Source organism: Lampetra fluviatilis, chromosome 6, assembly GCF_964198595.1.
Source record: "Lampetra fluviatilis chromosome 6, kcLamFluv1.1, whole genome shotgun sequence".
In the NCBI taxonomy this organism is placed as follows: Eukaryota; Metazoa; Chordata; class Hyperoartia; order Petromyzontiformes; family Petromyzontidae; genus Lampetra; species Lampetra fluviatilis.
Window position 1 is genome coordinate 18,124,177 of NC_136280.1, and position 18,052 is coordinate 18,142,228.

Here is an 18,052-nt window from a genome sequence, read left to right on the forward strand (position 1 = left end):
GTGATTTGTAGAGTGTCTTGTCTAACTGATCTAGTTCGGTGCGCGTAAGTCTGATTTTCTCTGAGATAAGAGCTAAGCTAGTTCTAGACAGAATTCGTTTCGCATTAGAAGAAGTTACAGCAGCAGATGTTAGTGTAAATGCGTTTGGTATTACCTTAGAGTCGCGGCATCTCTTCAGAAAGGTGAGAGACTCGATTAGCTGAGCCTTCTTATCCCGGAGCTTGTTGAAGGATCTCAAAGTTATGTGGAAACCCTCCCCGTAGAGGCGGTTAAATTTCGATTTAAAGCTTTCGTGACTGCAGGGATTCATCTTCTTGGTTCTTTCGGTAAAGTCACGTAGAAGGGAAGTAATAAAATAATAAAAATAAAACATAATAAAACAATTCTCACGACGTTTCGGCCACAACGCAAGCAGCCGTCCTCAGGCGAAGAATGAGACATTATCAAGCTAGGAGCTTATATAGGTGTAGCGAGGAGGAGCGCCTTAACAAAAGAATGTGCATATGAAGAGGAATTTAGCATACCAATGGACAACGTGTGGGAGGTGGGCGGAGGTGTTTCAAAGTCCCATTATGCCCATGCATTATGCAGGATCAACAGCACCACGGGGGGGGCGCAAGGAACAGCGTTAATAAAGGAAAGGAATGTTAATGATATGTAGCTGCATTTACCAAACAACCACGTTGAAAACCAAAGTAAAAACTACATAAAAAACTAAAATATAAACTGATACTTACTATACTCTACAATAAGCTGAGTTACTAACAACAAATAATAAATTACAATTCTACGTCGTAAGAAGTATAAAATATACTTCCATCTAAACTTTATTCTCTTAGCATATACAGTACTATATACTGCCATAGATAAACCCAACGTTAAATTATATACTGTATTGCTGTAAACCACCTTATACTTTATACATTTTAATATAACACTATGTATTATTCAACTCACCCTAATGTGTATCGAAATGGTTTATTACGTCCTTCCAATGATTGCTAAGCCTGAATCCATCTTCTCGGTTAAAATTGTCTCTGTGTTTGTATATGTGGATCGCCTCATGAACGAATCTCTCATGATAGCCAGATGGCTTGCAGAGAACCTCCGTCTTGGAGAAGTCAATGTCATGTGAGCCCACTGAGTTGTAACAGTGGTCTGCCACGGCTGAGGTATTTGTCCTACCGTGTTTTAGATCAGCTTTATGTTCACGAATGCGGTCTGAGACGTGTCGTTTGGTTTCCCCAATGTAACTGCTACCACAGAGGCAACTTAGTTTGAAGACGCCAGGGTACTGTATGTCTGGAATCACATCTTTTACAGACGGTACCAGATCACGGATTTTATGTACTGTGTTGAATCGGACCTGGATCTTGTGTTTAATCAGGATTTTGGAGATCTTTTTTGTGACCCCAGCAATGTAGGGTAAGGTGATGGTCTTGAACGGCTCCTCAACAGGATCCTTCTTGATGGTTGGAGTGATGGCTTTGCGGATTGTGTAGTCGGAGTAACCATTAGCCTTAAGAGCTTGGCGTACGTGTTTGAGTTCACTGGAAATGTGTTCATGGTCGGAGATGCATTGGGCTCTATGATATAGAGTTTTGATGAGGGAATTCTTCTGGGATGGATGGTGGTGGGAATCCGGTTTTAGATAAGCATCCGTGTGGGTGGCTTTCCTGTAGACAGAGTGGCTCATTGAACCATCAGGTCTCCTTTTGATTAGGACATCCAAAAAGGGTAGCTTGACATCATTTTCGACTTCCATGGTGAATCTGATGGCTGGGTGTATGGAATTGATGTGGTCGAGAAATTGGTCTAGAGCAGGCCGGCCATGTGGCCAGATGACAAAAGTGTCGTCTACGTACCTCTTCCATAAGGTCGGGGGTAGAGTGGCAGTCTGGATGGCCTCCGTCTCAAATTTCTCCATGAAGATGTTGGCTACAACCGGAGATAGGGGGGAGCCCATTGGGGTGCCCTCAATTTGCTTGTAGAAGGTTCCATTCCAGGTGAAGTATGTATTGGTTAAGCAGTGTCTCACCAGGGGGGGTACCCCAGCATTCAGTCCTTGATGAACCAAGTCTTCAATGATTGCGATGGTGTCAGGCACAGGCACCTTGGTGAACAAGGAAACCACATCAAAACTGACAAGCAGGTCGTCTGGGGACAGGGCAATCCCCTTGATTGTCGATACCAGGTCAGTAAAGTTTAGTACTGCAGAGGTGGTTTTTCCAGTGAAAGGCCGTAGGATTTCGGACAAAAAACGAGCCAGTTTGTAAGTGGGGAGTTGATAGTAGAGACAATGGGACGAAGAGGTGTATCTTCTTTATGTATCTTTGGCAAGCCGTACAATCTTGGTGGCCTGGCTGCAGAAGGTTTCAACGAGAACTGTTTGGTCTGATCAATTAATGCGGTTGAAGCAGAAATGATGTTGTTGGTTTTGGAGACGAGGCTGTTGGTGGGGTCTCTTTTTGTTTTTGTATAGCTGCCATCGTTGAGTAGTTCTTGAATTTTGTTGTTGTATTCTATTTTGTCCATGATGACAGTGGCATTGCCTTTGTCGGCTGAGAGGATGACAATGTCATCCCTCTTTTTTAATTGAGCTAATTCAAAACGCTCATCTTTGCTGATGTTGCTAGCTGGCATCTTAGCGTTTTTGAGGGTTACAGAGATTTCAGATCTTGCTACGTCTGCAGCGATGTGACTCAAGCCCTTGAGAGCTACATCTACTCGAGCAATTATATCATTAACTGGTATGTGTCTAGGTGTGACTGCAAAGTTTAGTCCTTTGGCTAAAACGGATTTCAAACCTTCAGAAATAGGACTGTTACTGCGATTAATTACGACTTTGTTAACATCTAGCTTTTCAATGTGTGGGTCCGGTTTCGTGTTTGAGAGGCGGTTGAATTTGGAAATCAAGTTGTCCTTACATTTAGTCGACATAGCGGCAGCTGAAGACGCAGTCATTTTTTCCACGTGTTCCCAATCCGATGTGGACATTGTTGCACTCAAAGATAAGTGTGATTTGTAGAGTGTCTTGTCTAACTGATCTAGTTCGGTGCGCGTAAGTCTGATTTTCTCTGAGATAAGAGCTAAGCTAGTTCTAGACAGAATTCGTTTCGCATTAGAAGAAGTTACAGCAGCAGATGTTAGTGTAAATGCGTTTGGTATTACCTTAGAGTCGCGGCATCTCTTCAGAAAGGTGAGAGACTCGATTAGCTGAGCCTTCTTATCCCGGAGCTTGTTGAAGGATCTCAAAGTTACGTGGAAACCCTCCCCGTAGAGGCGGTTAAATTTCGATTTAAAGCTTTCGTGACTGCAGGGATTCATCTTCTTGGTTCTTTCGGTAAAGTCACGTAGAAAGGAAGTAATAAAATAATAAAAATGAAACATAATAAAACAATTCTCACGACGTTTCGGCCACAACGCAAGCAGCCGTCCTCAGACGAAGAATGAGACATTATCAAGCTAGGAGCTTATATAGGTGTAGCGAGGAGGAGCGCCTTAACAAAAGAATGTGCATATGAAGAGGAATTTAGCATACCAATGGGCAACGTGTAGGAGGTGGGCGGAGGTGTTTCAAAGTCCCATTATGCCCATGCATTATGCAGGATCAACAGCACCACGGGGGGGCGCAAGGAACAGCGTTAATAAAGGAAAGGAATGTTAATGATATGTAGCTGCATTTACCAAACAACCACGTAGAAAACCAAAGTAAAAACTACATAAAAAACTAAAATATAAACTGATACTTACTATACTCTACAATAAGCTGAGTTACTAACAACAAATAATAAATTACAATTCTACGTCGTAAGAAGTATAAAATATACTTCCATCTAAACTTTATTCTCTTAGCATATACAGTACTATATACTGCCATAAATAAACCCAACGTTAAATTATATACTGTATTGCTGTAAACCACCTTATACTTTATACATTTTAATATAACACTATGTATTATTCAACTCACCCTAATGTGTATCGAAATGGTTTATTACGTCCTTCCAATGATTGCTAAGCCTGAATCCATCTTCTCGGTTAAAATTGTCTCTGTGTTTGTATATGTGGATCGCCTCATGAACGAATCTCTCATGATAGCCAGATGGCTTGCAGAGAACCTCCGTTTTGGAGAAGTCAATGTCATGTGAGCCCACTGAGTTGTAACAGTGGTCTGCCACGGCTGAGGTGTTTGTCCTACCGTGTTTTAGATCAGCTTTATGTTCACGAATGCGGTCTGAGACGTGTCGTTTGGTTTCCCCAATGTAACTGCTACCACAGAGGCAACCTAGTTTGTAGACGCCAGGGTACTGTATGTCTGGAATCACATCTTTTACAGACGTTACCAGATCACGGATTTTATGTACTGTGTTGAATCGGACCTGGATCTTGTGTTTAATCAGGATTTTGGAGATCTTTTTTGTGACCCCAGCAATGTAGGGTAAGGTGATGGTCTTGAAAGGCTCCTCAACAGGATCCTTCTTGATGGTTGGAGTGATGGCTTTGCGGATTGTGTAGTCGGAGTAACCATTAGCCTTAAGAGCTTGGCGTACGTGTTTGAGTTCACTGGAAATGTGTTCATGGTCGGAGATGCATTGGGCTCTATGATATAGAGTTTTGATGAGGGAATTCTTCTGGGATGGATGGTGGTGGGAATCCGGTTTTAGATAAGCATCCGTGTGGGTGGCTTTCCTGTAGACAGAGTGGCTCATTGAACCATCAGGTCTCCTTTTGATTAGGACATCCAAAAAGGGTAGCTTGCCATCATTTTCGACTTCCATGGTGAATCTGATGGCTGGGTGTATGGAATTGATGTGGTCGAGAAATTGGTCTAGAGCAGGCCGGCCATGTGGCCAGATGACAAAAGTGTCGTCTACGTACCTCTTCCATAAGGTCGGGCGTAGAGTGGCAGTCTGGATGGCGTCCGTCTCAAATTTCTCCATGAAGATGTTGGCTACAACCGGAGATAGGGGGGAGCCCATTGGGGTGCCCTCAATTTGCTTGTAGAAGGTTCCAATCCAGGTGAAGTATGTATTGGTTAAGCAGTGTCTCACCAGGGGGGGTACCCCAGCATTCAGTCCTTGATGAACCAAGTCTTCAATGATTGCGATGGTGTCAGGCAACGGCACCTTGGTGAACAAGGAAACCACATCAAAACTGACAAGCAGGTCGTCTGGGGACAGGGCAATCCCCTTGATTGTCGATACCAGGTCAGTAGAGTTTAGTACTGCAGAGGTGGTTTTTCCAGTGAAAGGCCGTAGGATTTCGGACAAAAAACGAGCCAGTTTGTAAGTGGGGGAGTTGATAGTAGAGACAATGGGACGAAGAGGTGTATCTTCTTTATGTATCTTTGGCAAGCCGTACAATCTTGGTGGCCTGGCTGCAGAAGGTTTCAACGAGAACTGTTTGGTCTGATCAATTAATGCGGTTGAAGCAGAAATGATGTTGTTGGTTTTGGAGACGAGGCTGTTGGTGGGGTCTCTTTTTATTTTTGTATAGCTGCCATCGTTGAGTAGTTCTTGAATTTTGTTGTTGTATTCTATTTTGTCCATGATGACAGTGGCATTGCCTTTGTCGGCTGAGAGGATGACAATGTCATCCCTCTTTTTTAATTGAGCTAATTCAAAACGCTCATCTTTGCTGATGTTGCTAGCTGGCATCTTAGCGTTTTTGAGGGTTACAGAGATTTCAGATCTTGCTACGTCTGCAGCGATGTGACTCAAGCCCTTGAGAGCTACATCTACTCGAGCAATTATATCATTAACTGGTATGTGTCTAGGTGTGACTGCAAAGTTTAGTCCTTTGGCTAAAACGGATTTCAAACCTTCAGAAATAGGACTGTTACTGCGATTAATTACGACTTTGTTAACATCTAGCTTTTCAATGTGTGGGTCCGGTTTCTTGTTTGAGAGGCGGTTGAATTTGGAAATCAAGTTGTCCTTACATTTAGTCGACATAGCGGCAGCTGAAGAGGCAGTCATTTTTTCCACGTGTTCCCAATCCGATGTGGACATTGTTGCACTCAAAGATAAGTGTGATTTGTAGAGTGTCTTGTCTAACTGATCTAGTTCGGTGCGCGTAAGTCTGATTTTCTCTGAGATAAGAGCTAAGCTAGTTCTAGACAGAATTCGTTTCGCATTAGAAGAAGTTACAGCAGCAGATGTTAGTGTAAATGCGTTTGGTATTACCTTAGAGTCGCGGCATCTCTTCAGAAAGGTGAGAGACTCGATTAGCTGAGCCTTCTTATCCCGGAGCTTGTTGAAGGATCTCAAAGTTATGTGGAAACCCTCCCCGTAGAGGCGGTTAAATTTCGATTTAAAGCTTTCGTGACTGCAGGGATTCATCTTCTTGGTTCTTTCGGTAAAGTCACGTAGAAGGGAAGTAATAAAATAATAAAAATAAAACATAATAAAACAATTCTCACGACGTTTCGGCCACAACGCAAGCAGCCGTCCTCAGGCGAAGAATGAGACATTATCAAGCTAGGAGCTTATATAGGTGTAGCGAGGAGGAGCGCCTTAACAAAATAATGTGCATATGAAGAGGAATTTAGCATACCAATGGGCAACGTGTAGGAGGTGGGCGGAGGTGTTTCAAAGTCCCATTATGCCCATGCATTATGCAGGATCAACAGCACCACGGGGGGGCGCAAGGAACAGCGTTAATAAACGAAAGGAATGTTAATGATATGTAGCTGCATTTACCAAACAACCACGTAGAAAACCAAAGTAAAAACTACATAAAAAACTAAAATATAAACTGATACTTACTATACTCTACAATAAGCTGAGTTACTAACAACAAATAATAAATTACAATTCTACGTCGTAAGAAGTATAAAATATACTTCCATCTAAACTTTATTCTCTTAGCATATACAGTACTATATACTGCCATAGATAAACCCAACGTTAAATTATATACTGTATTGCTGTAAACCACCTTATACTTTATACATTTTAATATAACACTATGTATTATTCAACTCACCCTAATATGTATCGAAATGGTTTATTACGTCCTTCCAATGATTGCTAAACCTGAATCCATCTTCTCGGTTAAAATTGTCTCTGTGTTTGTATATGTGGATCGCCTCATGAACGAATCTCTCATGATAGCCAGATGGCTTGCAGAGAACCTCCGTCTTGGAGAAGTCAATGTCATGTGAGCCCACTGAGTTGTAACAGTGGTCTGCCACGGCTGAGGTGTTTGTCTTACCGTGTTTTAGATCAGCTTTATGTTCACGAATGCGGTCTGAGACGTGTCGTTTGGTTTCCCCAATGTAACTGCTACCACAGAGGCAACTTAGTTTGTAGACGCCAGGGTACTGTATGTCTGGAATCACATCTTTTACAGACGGTACCAGATCACGGATTTTATGTACTGTGTTGAATCAGACCTGGATTTTGTGTTTAATCAGGATTTTGGAGATCTTTTTTGTGACCCCAGCAATGTAGGGTAAGGTGATGGTCTTGAAAGGCTCCTCAACAGGATCCTTCTTGATGGTTGGAGTGATGGCTTTGCGGATTGTGTAGTCGGAGTAACCATTAGCCTTAAGAGCTTGGCGTACGTGTTTGAGTTCTCTGGAAATGTGTTCATGGTCGGAGATGCATTGGGCTCTATGATATAGAGTTTTGATGAGGGAATTCTTCTGGGATGGATGGTGGTGGGAATCCGGTTTTAGATAAGCATCCGTGTGGGTGGCTTTCCTGTAGACAGAGTGGCTCATTGAACCATCAGGTCTCCTTTTGATTAGGACATCCAAAAAGGGTAGCTTGCCATCATTTTCGACTTCCATGGTGAATCTGATGGCTGGGTGTATGGAATTGATGTGGTCGAGAAATTGGTCTAGAGCAGGCCGGCCATGTGGCCAGATGACAAAAGTGTCGTCTACGTACCTCTTCCATAAGGTCGGGCGTAGAGTGGCAGTCTGGATGGCTAGCTGGTATCTTAGCGTTTTTGAGGGTTAAAGAGATTTCAGATCTTGCTACGTCTGCAGCGATGTGACTCAAGCCCTTGAGAGCTACATCTACTCGAGCAATTATATCATTAACTGGTATGTGTCTAGGTGTGACTGCAAAGTTTAGTCCTTTGGCTAAAACGGATTTCAAACCTTCAGAAAAGGGACTGTTAATGCGATTAATTACGACTTTGTTAACATCTAGCTTTTCAATGTGTGGGTCCGGTTTCTTGTTTGAGAGGCGGTTGAATTTGGAAATCAAGTTGTCCTTACATTTAGTCGACATAGCGGCAGCTGAAGAGGCAGTCATTTTTTTCCACGTGTTCCCAATCCGATGTAGACATTGTTGCACTCAAAGATAAGTGTGATTTGTAGAGTGTCTTGTCTAACTGATCTAGTTCGGTGCGCGTAAGTCTGATTTTCTCTGAGATAAGAGCTAAGCTAGTTCTAGACAGAATTCGTTTCGCATTAGAAGAAGTTACAGCAGCAGATGTTAGTGTAAATGCGTTTGTGTACATTGGGGAAACCAAACGACACGTCTCAGACCGCATTCGTGAACATAAAGCTGATCTAAAACACGGTAGGACAAACACCTCAGCCGTGGCAGACCACTGTTACAACTCAGTGGGCTCACATGACATTGACTTCTCCAAGACGGAGGTTCTCTGCAAGCCATCTGGCTATCATGAGAGATTCGTTCATGAGGCGATCCACATATACAAACACAGAGACAATTTTAACCGAGAAGATGGATTCAGGCTTAGCAATCATTGGAAGGACGTAATAAACAATTTCGATACACATTAGGGTGAGTTGAATAATACATAGTGTTATATTAAAATGTATAAAGTATAAGGTGGTTTACAGCAATACAGTATATAATTTAACGTTGGGTTTATCTATGGCAGTATATAGTACTGTATATGCTAAGAGAATAAAGTTTAGATGGAAGTATATTTTATACTTCTTACGACGTAGAATTGTAATTTATTATTTGTTGTTAGTAACTCAGCTTATTGTAGAGTATAGTAAGTATCAGTTTATATTTTAGTTTTTTATGTAGTTTTTACTTTGGTTTTCTACGTGGTTGTTTGGTAAATGCCGCTACATATCATTAACATTCCTTTCCTTTATTAACGCTGTTCCTTGCGCCCCCCCCCCCCCCCCCGTGGTGCTGTTGATCCTGCATAATGCATGGGCATAATGGGACTTTGAAACACCTCCGCCCACCTCCTACACGTTGCCCATTGGTATGCTAAATTCCTCTTCATATGCACATTCTTTTGTTAAGGCGCTCCTCCTCGCTACACCTATATAAGCTCCTAGCTTGATAATGTCTCATTCTTCGCCTGAGGACGGCTGCTTGCGTTGTGGCCGAAACGTCGTGAGAATTGTTTTATTATGTTTTATTTTTATTATTTTATTACTTCCCTTCTACGTGACTTTACCGAAAGAACCAAGAAGATGAATCCCTGCAGTCACGAAAGCTTTAAATCGAAATTTAACCGCCTCTACGGGGAGGGTTTTCACATAACTTTGAGATCCTTCAACAAGCTCCGGGATAAGAAGGCTCAGCTAATCGAGTCTCTCACCTTTCTGAAGAGATGCCGCGACTCTAAGGTAATACCAAACGCATTTACACTAACATCTGCTGCTGTAACTTCTTCTAATGCGAAACGAATTCTGTCTAGAACTAGCTTAGCTCTTATCTCAGAGAAAATCAGACTTACGCGCACCAAACTAGATCAGTTAGACAAGACACTCTACAAATCACACTTATCTTTGAGTGCAACAATGTCCACATCGGATTGGGAACACGTGGAAAAAATGACTGCCTCTTCAGCTGCCGCTATGTCGACTAAATGTAAGGACAACTTGATTTCCAAATTCAACCGCCTCTCAAACAAGAAACCGGACCCACACATTGAAAAGCTAGATGTTAACAAAGTCGTAATTAATCGCAGTAACAGTCCTATTTCTGAAGGTTTGAAATCCGTTTTAGCCAAAGGACTAAACTTTGCAGTCACACCTAGACACATACCAGTTAATGATATAATTGCTCGAGTAGATGTAGCTCTCAAGGGCTTGAGTCACATCGCTGCAGACGTAGCAAGATCTGAAATCTCTGTAACCCTCAAAAACGCTAAGATGCCAGCTAGCAACATCAGCAAAGATGAGCGTTTTGAATTAGCTCAATTAAAAAAGAGGGATGACATTGTCATCCTCTCAGCCGACAAAGGCAATGCCACTGTCATCATGGACAAAATAGAATACAACAACAAAATTCAAGAACTACTCAACGATGGCAGCTATACAAAAATAAAAAGAGACCCCACCAACAGCCTCGTCTCCAAAACCAACAACATCATTTCTGCTTCAACCGCATTAATTGATCAGACCAAACAGTTCTCGTTGAAACCTTCTGCAGCCAGGCCACCAAGATTGTACGGCTTGCCAAAGATACATAAAGAAGATACACCTCTTCGTCCCATTGTCTCTACTATCAACTCCCCCACTTACAAACTGGCTCGTTTTTTGTCCGAAATCCTACGGCCTTTCACTGGAAAAACCACCTCTGCAGTACTAAACTCTACTGACCTGGTATCGACAATCAAGGGGATTGCCCTGTCCCCAGACGACCTGCGTGTCAGTTTTGATGTGGTTTCCTTGTTCACCAAGGTGCCGTTGCCTGACACCATCGCAATCATTGAAGACTTGGTTCATCAAGGACTGAATGCTGGGGTACCCCCCCTGGTGAGACACTGCTTAACCAATACATACTTCACCTGGAATGGAACCTTCTACAAGCAAATTGAGGGCACCCCAATGGGCTCCCCCCTATCTCCGGTTGTAGCCAACATCTTCATGGAGAAATTTGAGACGGACGCCATCCAGACTGCCACTCTACGCCCGACCTTATGGAAGAGGTACGTAGACGACACTTTTGTCATCTGGCCACATGGCCGGCCTGCTCTAGACCAATTTCTCGACCACATCAATTCCATACACCCAGCCATCAGATTCACCATGGAAGTCGAAAATGATGGCAAGCTACCCTTTTTGGATGTCCTAATCAAAAGGAGACCTGATGGTTCAATGAACCACTCTGTCTACAGGAAAGCCACCCACACGGATGCTTATCTAAAACCGGATTCCCACCACCATCCATCCCAGAAGAATTCCCTCATCAAAACTCTATATCATAGAGCCCAATGCATCTCCGACCATGAACACATTTCCAGTGAACTCAAACACGTACGCCAAGCTCTTAAGGCTAATGGTTACTCCGACTACACAATCCGCAAAGCCATCACTCCAACCATCAAGAAGGATCCTGTTGAGGAGCCTTTCAAGACCATCACCTTACCCTACATTGCTGGGGTCACAAAAAAGATCTCCAAAATCCTGATTAAACACAAGATCCAGGTCCGATTCAACACAGTACATAAAATCCGTGATCTGGTACCGTCTGTAAAAGATGTGATTCCAGACATACAGTACCCTGGCGTCTACAAACTAAGTTGCCTCTGTGGTAGCAGTTACATTGGGGAAACCAAACGACACGTCTCAGACCGCATTCGTGAACATAAAGCTGATCTAAAACACGGTAGGACAAACACCTCAGCCGTGGCAGACCACTGTTACAACTCAGTGGGCTCACATGACATTGACTTCTCCAAGACGGAGGTTCTCTGCAAGCCATCTGGCTATCATGAGAGATTCGTTCATGAGGCGATCCACATATACAAACACAGAGACAATTTTAACCGAGAAGATGGATTCAGGCTTAGCAATCATTGGAAGGACGTAATAAACAATTTCGATACACATTAGGGTGAGTTGAATAATACATAGTGTTATATTAAAATGTATAAAGTATAAGGTGGTTTACAGCAATACAGTATATAATTTAACGTTGGGTTTATCTATGGCAGTATATAGTACTGTATATGCTAAGAGAATAAAGTTTAGATGGAAGTATATTTTATACTTCTTACGACGTAGAATTGTAATTTATTATTTGTTGTTAGTAACTCAGCTTATTGTAGAGTATAGTAAGTATCAGTTTATATTTTAGTTTTTTATGTTGTTTTTACTTTGGTTTTCTACGTGGTTGTTTGGTAAATTCAGCTAGATATCATTAACATTCCTTTCCTTTATTAACGCTGTTCCTTGCGCCCCCCCCCCGTGGTGCTGTTGATCCTGCATAATGCATGGGCATAATGGGACTTTGAAACACCTCCGCCCACCTCCTACACGTTGCCCATTGGTATGCTAAATTCCTCTTCATATGCACATTCTTTTGTTAAGGCGCTCCTCCTCGCTACACCTATATAAGCTCCTAGCTTGATAATGTCTCATTCTTCGCCTGAGGACGGCTGCTTGCGTTGTGGCCGAAACGTCGTGAGAATTGTTTTATTATGTTTTATTTTTATTATTTTATTACTTCCCTTCTACGTGACTTTACCGAAAGAACCAAGAAGATGAATCCCTGCAGTCACGAAAGCTTTAAATCGAAATTTAAGTTCACTTGCTTGCTTGCTTGCGCGCTTACGACCGTGCAAATCTTTCGGTCGTTTTTTAACCCACTTCCCGTGATCCAATCGAGCTGACATTTTGCACACAGACTCGTTGTGCGTGACAATTTATTTTCGTGAAAAATTTTTTCCAAAATTTTCCACTTTTTAGGACATTTTTTTTTTCATATTTAATTTAAAATACCAATGTGATAAAAATGAAACTCTTACTCAAGAAAAACAGAAATGAATAATAAAATAAAACCGATGCCACGCATATAAAGGATTTATAGTGAAAAACTTTGTTTTTACGGGTTAATTTTTAATTATGAGTTTAACAACGCTTCCCGTTTGTTATTGAACCGTAACCCATTTAATAACACTGACACGTATGGGCATTTAAATACAGTGCATTATTGTGATCCGAATACGCCATCTACCTCGCGAAATCACAAGAGCTGAGCAGGAGAAAGCCTGGATGGTGGTGCAGTTTGGATGCCTACCGGGCGTAGCGGGGTGCTCTCGGCTGCCCATGCTGCCGTGAGCATGAGTCGCAGGCAGCAGAGGGCAGTGCAGCAGTACGCGTTTCTGTTGCCGCTGCACTTCTATGCACCTCAGTCGATGCTCTCCGCCAGGATAGGGTTTGGTGACATCCCCGCCCTTTCGCTAACCCGCATTGACCAGCACGGCGAGGTATGGTAAAAAAAATCCCCATGACCCACACGGGGCGAGGAGAGACGAACAATTGAGCATGTTCACAATGGAGCACGCTCATTCCATTTGTTTTTACTCGAAAAAAAGAAGAAAAAACCTTTAGCCTTCAACTCTTTAACAAGAATGCCCGGCGGATGACCGTGGAGAAAAACACAAAGTTTCAGCAGCTAACTGATCCCAACTTTGCAGACGCATTCTTGCAAAAAAAACATTCAAGTGATCTTGGCAAGTAGCACAGAAAATTTACGTTAACACGCCCAGGTTAGCTAATCACGTATATAAGTGAAGTGATATATTTAAATGTAGGATTGTGACAGGTGTATGTAGGTCTGTTGTTGAACTTCTTTTGCACCGTACGTTGCCAAACATGCTATTCGGAAGTGCGGTGAGGACAACAAACTAAAGGTATCTGCTGTGTGAATCTATGGGTGTCTGTGTGCGTCTATATGTCTCTGTGTGAGTATGTATTAATGGATGCTGAACTTCTTTTTAGACCATACGTTGCCACACGTGCTAATCCGAGGTGCGGGGGAACCTCGGAGAAAAGTCAGCACGGATAGCCCCTGATATGCTTGGTGGGTACATAACAAATACAAAGATCCCCCATATGGACTTAACAGACTGGTGGGGAAAGTGCTGTTTGCGAGCACCTATGAAGGTCGGTACGGCACACGAGGGGGTGGGTGGCCAGCACCACGCCCGATCGCCTTTGTCTCCCCAGTGGTGTTTTTTTTATACACTACACCAAGTACTCATTTGAGGCTGAGCCGACCTAGGGGATGCCCATGACCGCTTCAGATAATCGTCACTGGTGAGGGCCGTGAGCTGTAATCAAACTCGGGTCGCCGAGCTCATGGTGCAGCGCGCTAACTGTTACACTACCGCCACCCCCTCCTCACACCCACATTCATACAATTTCCCACCCCGGTGTAGACGGAAGGAAGTCATTTTGGCCATTGTCTCTCAATCACTGCACACAAGACGCACGGTGAAGGTCGAGTTTATTTTGATTTGTTACCCGGTTGATGATGATGATGGTTACGTTTAGCCAAGTCGCCCGGCTATTTTACACGGGCGATACATGGTGCTGTGTTAGCACAGCAACAACAAAGACACAAGCGTCGATATTGTAGAGAGCGAGTCCTTGATAATCTTTCAACCCACTGACCCATTACCACCGACACTTTGCGATTGCGATCGCAACGTCGTGATATATTATTTTTTATTTTGTTTTATCTTTCTACCTATGTGACTTTACCGAAATAACCAAAGAGTATGGATTCCTGCAATCACGAAAGCTTCAAATCAATGTTGTACATGCTGCAGATTGGTAACGTTTATGGCAAATATCCCATAGAGTAGTGAGTTGCAAATTCCAAGCCTTGTCGATACTAATCTACATGCCACCGTGTTGGCTATGTCACGATCTATGCCTTTGATGAAGACCTTTGAACACATATATGGAAGATACTGTACACAGCGTATTGTACGTGATGTGATATACACAATGCTAGACTTATCGAAGTATTCTTCGTGTCTGACACTGTCTTTCCGACAGACCTGTTCTTCACCTGAGGACGGCTGCTTGCATTGTGGCCGAAACGTCGTGAGAATTATTTTATTATGTTGATTTTTTTATTATTTTATTATTTCCCTTCTACGTGACTTTACCGAAAGAACCAAGAAGATGAATCCCTGTAGTCACGAAAGCTTTAAATCGAAAAGATAGTGTCATACACTGTCTTTCCGACAGACCTGTTCTTCACCTGAGGACGGCTGCTTACGTTGTGGCCGAAACGTCGTGAGAATTATTTAATTATGTTTTATTTTTATTATTTTATTATTTCCCTTCTACGTGACTTTACCGAAAGAACCAAGAAGATGAATCCCTGCAGTCACGAAAGCTTTAAATCGAAAAATATTCTTCTTTCGTATGGATTAATAACAGCAGATTAGAAGATGTCCTTTTAGATTTGTTATCCTATCAATTATTTGTTTAGAAGCAGAGCGGATCTCGTCCATTCCTTTTAAAGGAGTAAAGACAGCAGCATCAGCAGCGGAGAGTTTACGATGCGGTCGATAGGGTTGGGATTCGTGGCCGCACTCACAAGCTACCAACTATTTTACGTGCCATTTTTGCATCACGTGGCCGCATCGGCCATGTCTCCGGATTCGGTTGATGGTCCGCCATTGGCGGCATGGAAGTGTAATAAAGGTCGTTGAGGCGACTTCTGGAATCCGTCTTTTATTCAACTTGTATTACAGCTTTCCTTCACACTGCTGGCAGGCAGCGTGAGAGGATAGATAGAGAGAGACGCACCGCCACGTGGCAACCCGGAGCCCCGCTCCCACATGGCCCCCTTCCTCTGTTCGTTCCCATTCCGACCACGTGTCGTTCGTCTCCACTCCTATTTAATACCCGGGTCACGTGGTACGTTTCCACCAATCCTGGTTAGCCTCCATGGAATATTCCAGGCCCCCTCGTAAGCTGCCGGGACCACGCCCCTGACTCATCTCCCCATTGGCTGTGGCCAAAGCCAGCAGAACCAATCCCCTACTTACAGCTGTCACCTTTCCATTACGTCAGGGCCACGCCCCTAGGCTTCCCCCCATTGGCTATAACCCAGGACCGGCAGAGCCAATCATCATGACGAGTTGTGATATGTCATTGAGCCGGATATATCCTAACATTACATCACCCACCTCCCCCCCCGGTGTAAAAAGTCAGCCGTCTCGGCTGGGAAAAGGGTGACAAGCCGAATCCCATTAGGAAAATTATTAGGGCGTCTAAGACGCATTAACAAGGTAAGGGGGGAGTAGGCGTCTACGTGCCGGGAAATTCAAAACATTTAACAACAGACATACATTAGGGCGCCCCTGTAGCACAGTAACAACAGGGTGACAGAGCGCAAGGCAATCAATATTAGCGAAACGGGAGAGATTTCGACCGCGTGCGCGACGCCGGACCCTCTCCGTTGTTCACGCGTGGTTGCCTTGCCGACTGATCAGCAGGAGGTGGTCGCCGTGGAGAAGAAGAATAATGTTCGGTTTCCGTTGTATCTGGGACAGGTCCCGTTGGAGGAGGGACGTCCGGGGTCGCATCGTCCCTCAAAATCTGTTAATCTGCGGGGGGTATAACACAGCCCCGCTGGGGATCAACGGGCAAGGCAAGTGGCACATTCGGCACGCCAGACCCCGGCAGGTCAACAAGTGGAGATGAAGGGCCAGCACGCGGGTCAACGTAGGGTTTGAGTCGCGACGAATGGACATACCAACGACATTGGCCGTACTGGATGCGAATACTCTGGGGATTCCAAATGTCCACCAGCCTCACAGGCCCCCACCAAGGCTTGTGCAGTTTAGGGGACATACCCACCGGCACCTGAGGGCAATGGAGCCATTCCATATCGCCCACCGACCAGGGCATGTCAGTACGCGATCGACGCGCATACCTCTCATTCCTTGCCTGCGTACGGGCCGTCGCACATCTGGTCTCCGAATGGAGGTGTGGGTTCGAACCCCACTTCTGACACCAATGTAATAAAGATCGTTGAGGCGACTTCTGGAATCCGTCTTTTATTCAACTTGTATTACAGCTTTCCTTCACACTGCTGGCAGGCAGCGTGAGAGGACCACGTGGCAACCCAGAGCCCCGCTCCCGTGTGGCCCCCTTGCTCTGTTCATTCTCGTTCCGACCACGTGTCGTTCGTCTCCACCCCTATTTAATACCCGGGTCATGTGGTACGTTTCCACCAATCCTGGTTAGCCTCCATGGAATATTCCAGGCCCCCTCGTAAGCTGCCGGGACCACGCCCCTGACTCATCTCCCCATTGGCTGTGGCCAAAGCCAGCAGAACCAATCCCTTACTTACAGCTGTCACCTTTCCATTACGTCAGGGCCATGCCCCTAGGCTTCCCCCCATTGGCTATAACCCGGGACCGGCAGAGCCAATCATCATGACGAGTTGTGATACTTCATTGAGCCGGATATATCCTCACATTACAGAAGGTTGAAACCGGGAGGTTCGATGGTCGGGGTCATGTATGAGATTTTTTTTTTTTTACGTCAGCCACAGGCCAGTCTCGCTTACATAACTCGCATTCATTTGTATTTGTGGTTTGGAGTGAGGCTTCTACTGTGATCCAGAAGGAGTGGCGTTATTTTAGGTGAACAAGCGGTGCTGGGTTTATGTCCCGATGTATTGCAATGTGTGGGTTGATAATTTTTTGGCACCCCCGGACGGCTCCTATTTCATGACAGATTTGAGGGTAAGCGATGTCGGTGAGCACTGGGAGCAACTGCGTAGGATTCGACTTCAGCGTACCAAGTAGGTCCGCGGGGCTGTGATGCAAATGCAAGTTCAGAATAAGAATATGTATCTATACTGGAGGAATTCGATGACCTATTAAACTTTTTTTCACAGATGTCCAGTCGGTCACATGTCCAGTTGCTTCATTCGGAAATAATGACAACGTTTATACCTTTTATTTCGGACGTTGAAACTAATTTACTCGTGATATTACATTTAAAAAAATGAAGTTACGTAGGCTACCCTGGAGCATAAACAATCTCGCGAATTCCAATTCTCACAGCAGCTTTTGGCTGACCATCGAACAAAGACGGCTACTGCAACACGTGCTTTCAGAAGCGCTTTTGCGGCCGTCTATCTTCTGATATTAGGAAGCCACTACTTACGTGACTTTACCGAAAAAAACCTAAGAATATGAATCCTTGCAGTCACGAAAGCTTCAAATCTAGAATTAAGCCACTAGAGCTATGCACTTTTTAATCTAGACTGAAAACTAATTTCCATAGAACTGCTTTTTGTGCTTCGTTTGTTGTCCTTTCCCCGCACCTCCG

The 18,052-nt window shown here is 44.0% G+C and overlaps 1 protein-coding gene across 2 annotated transcripts in view; it reads right to left on the reverse strand.

The window, feature by feature from the left end:
- Nucleotides 1–16,494, reverse strand: part of LOC144932938 (uncharacterized) — a 59,994-nt gene extending 43,500 nt beyond the window's left edge. Inside the window, exon 1 of one of the 2 annotated variants that reach the window (XM_078857338.1) lies at nucleotides 16,190–16,494. The gene's annotated coding sequence lies outside the window, so the exon portion shown is untranslated. Of the gene's footprint in view, nucleotides 1–16,158 lie in introns of both variants that reach the window. The other variant, XM_078857337.1, reaches the window with a different exon arrangement.
- Nucleotides 16,495–18,052: the final 1,558 nt, after the last annotated feature.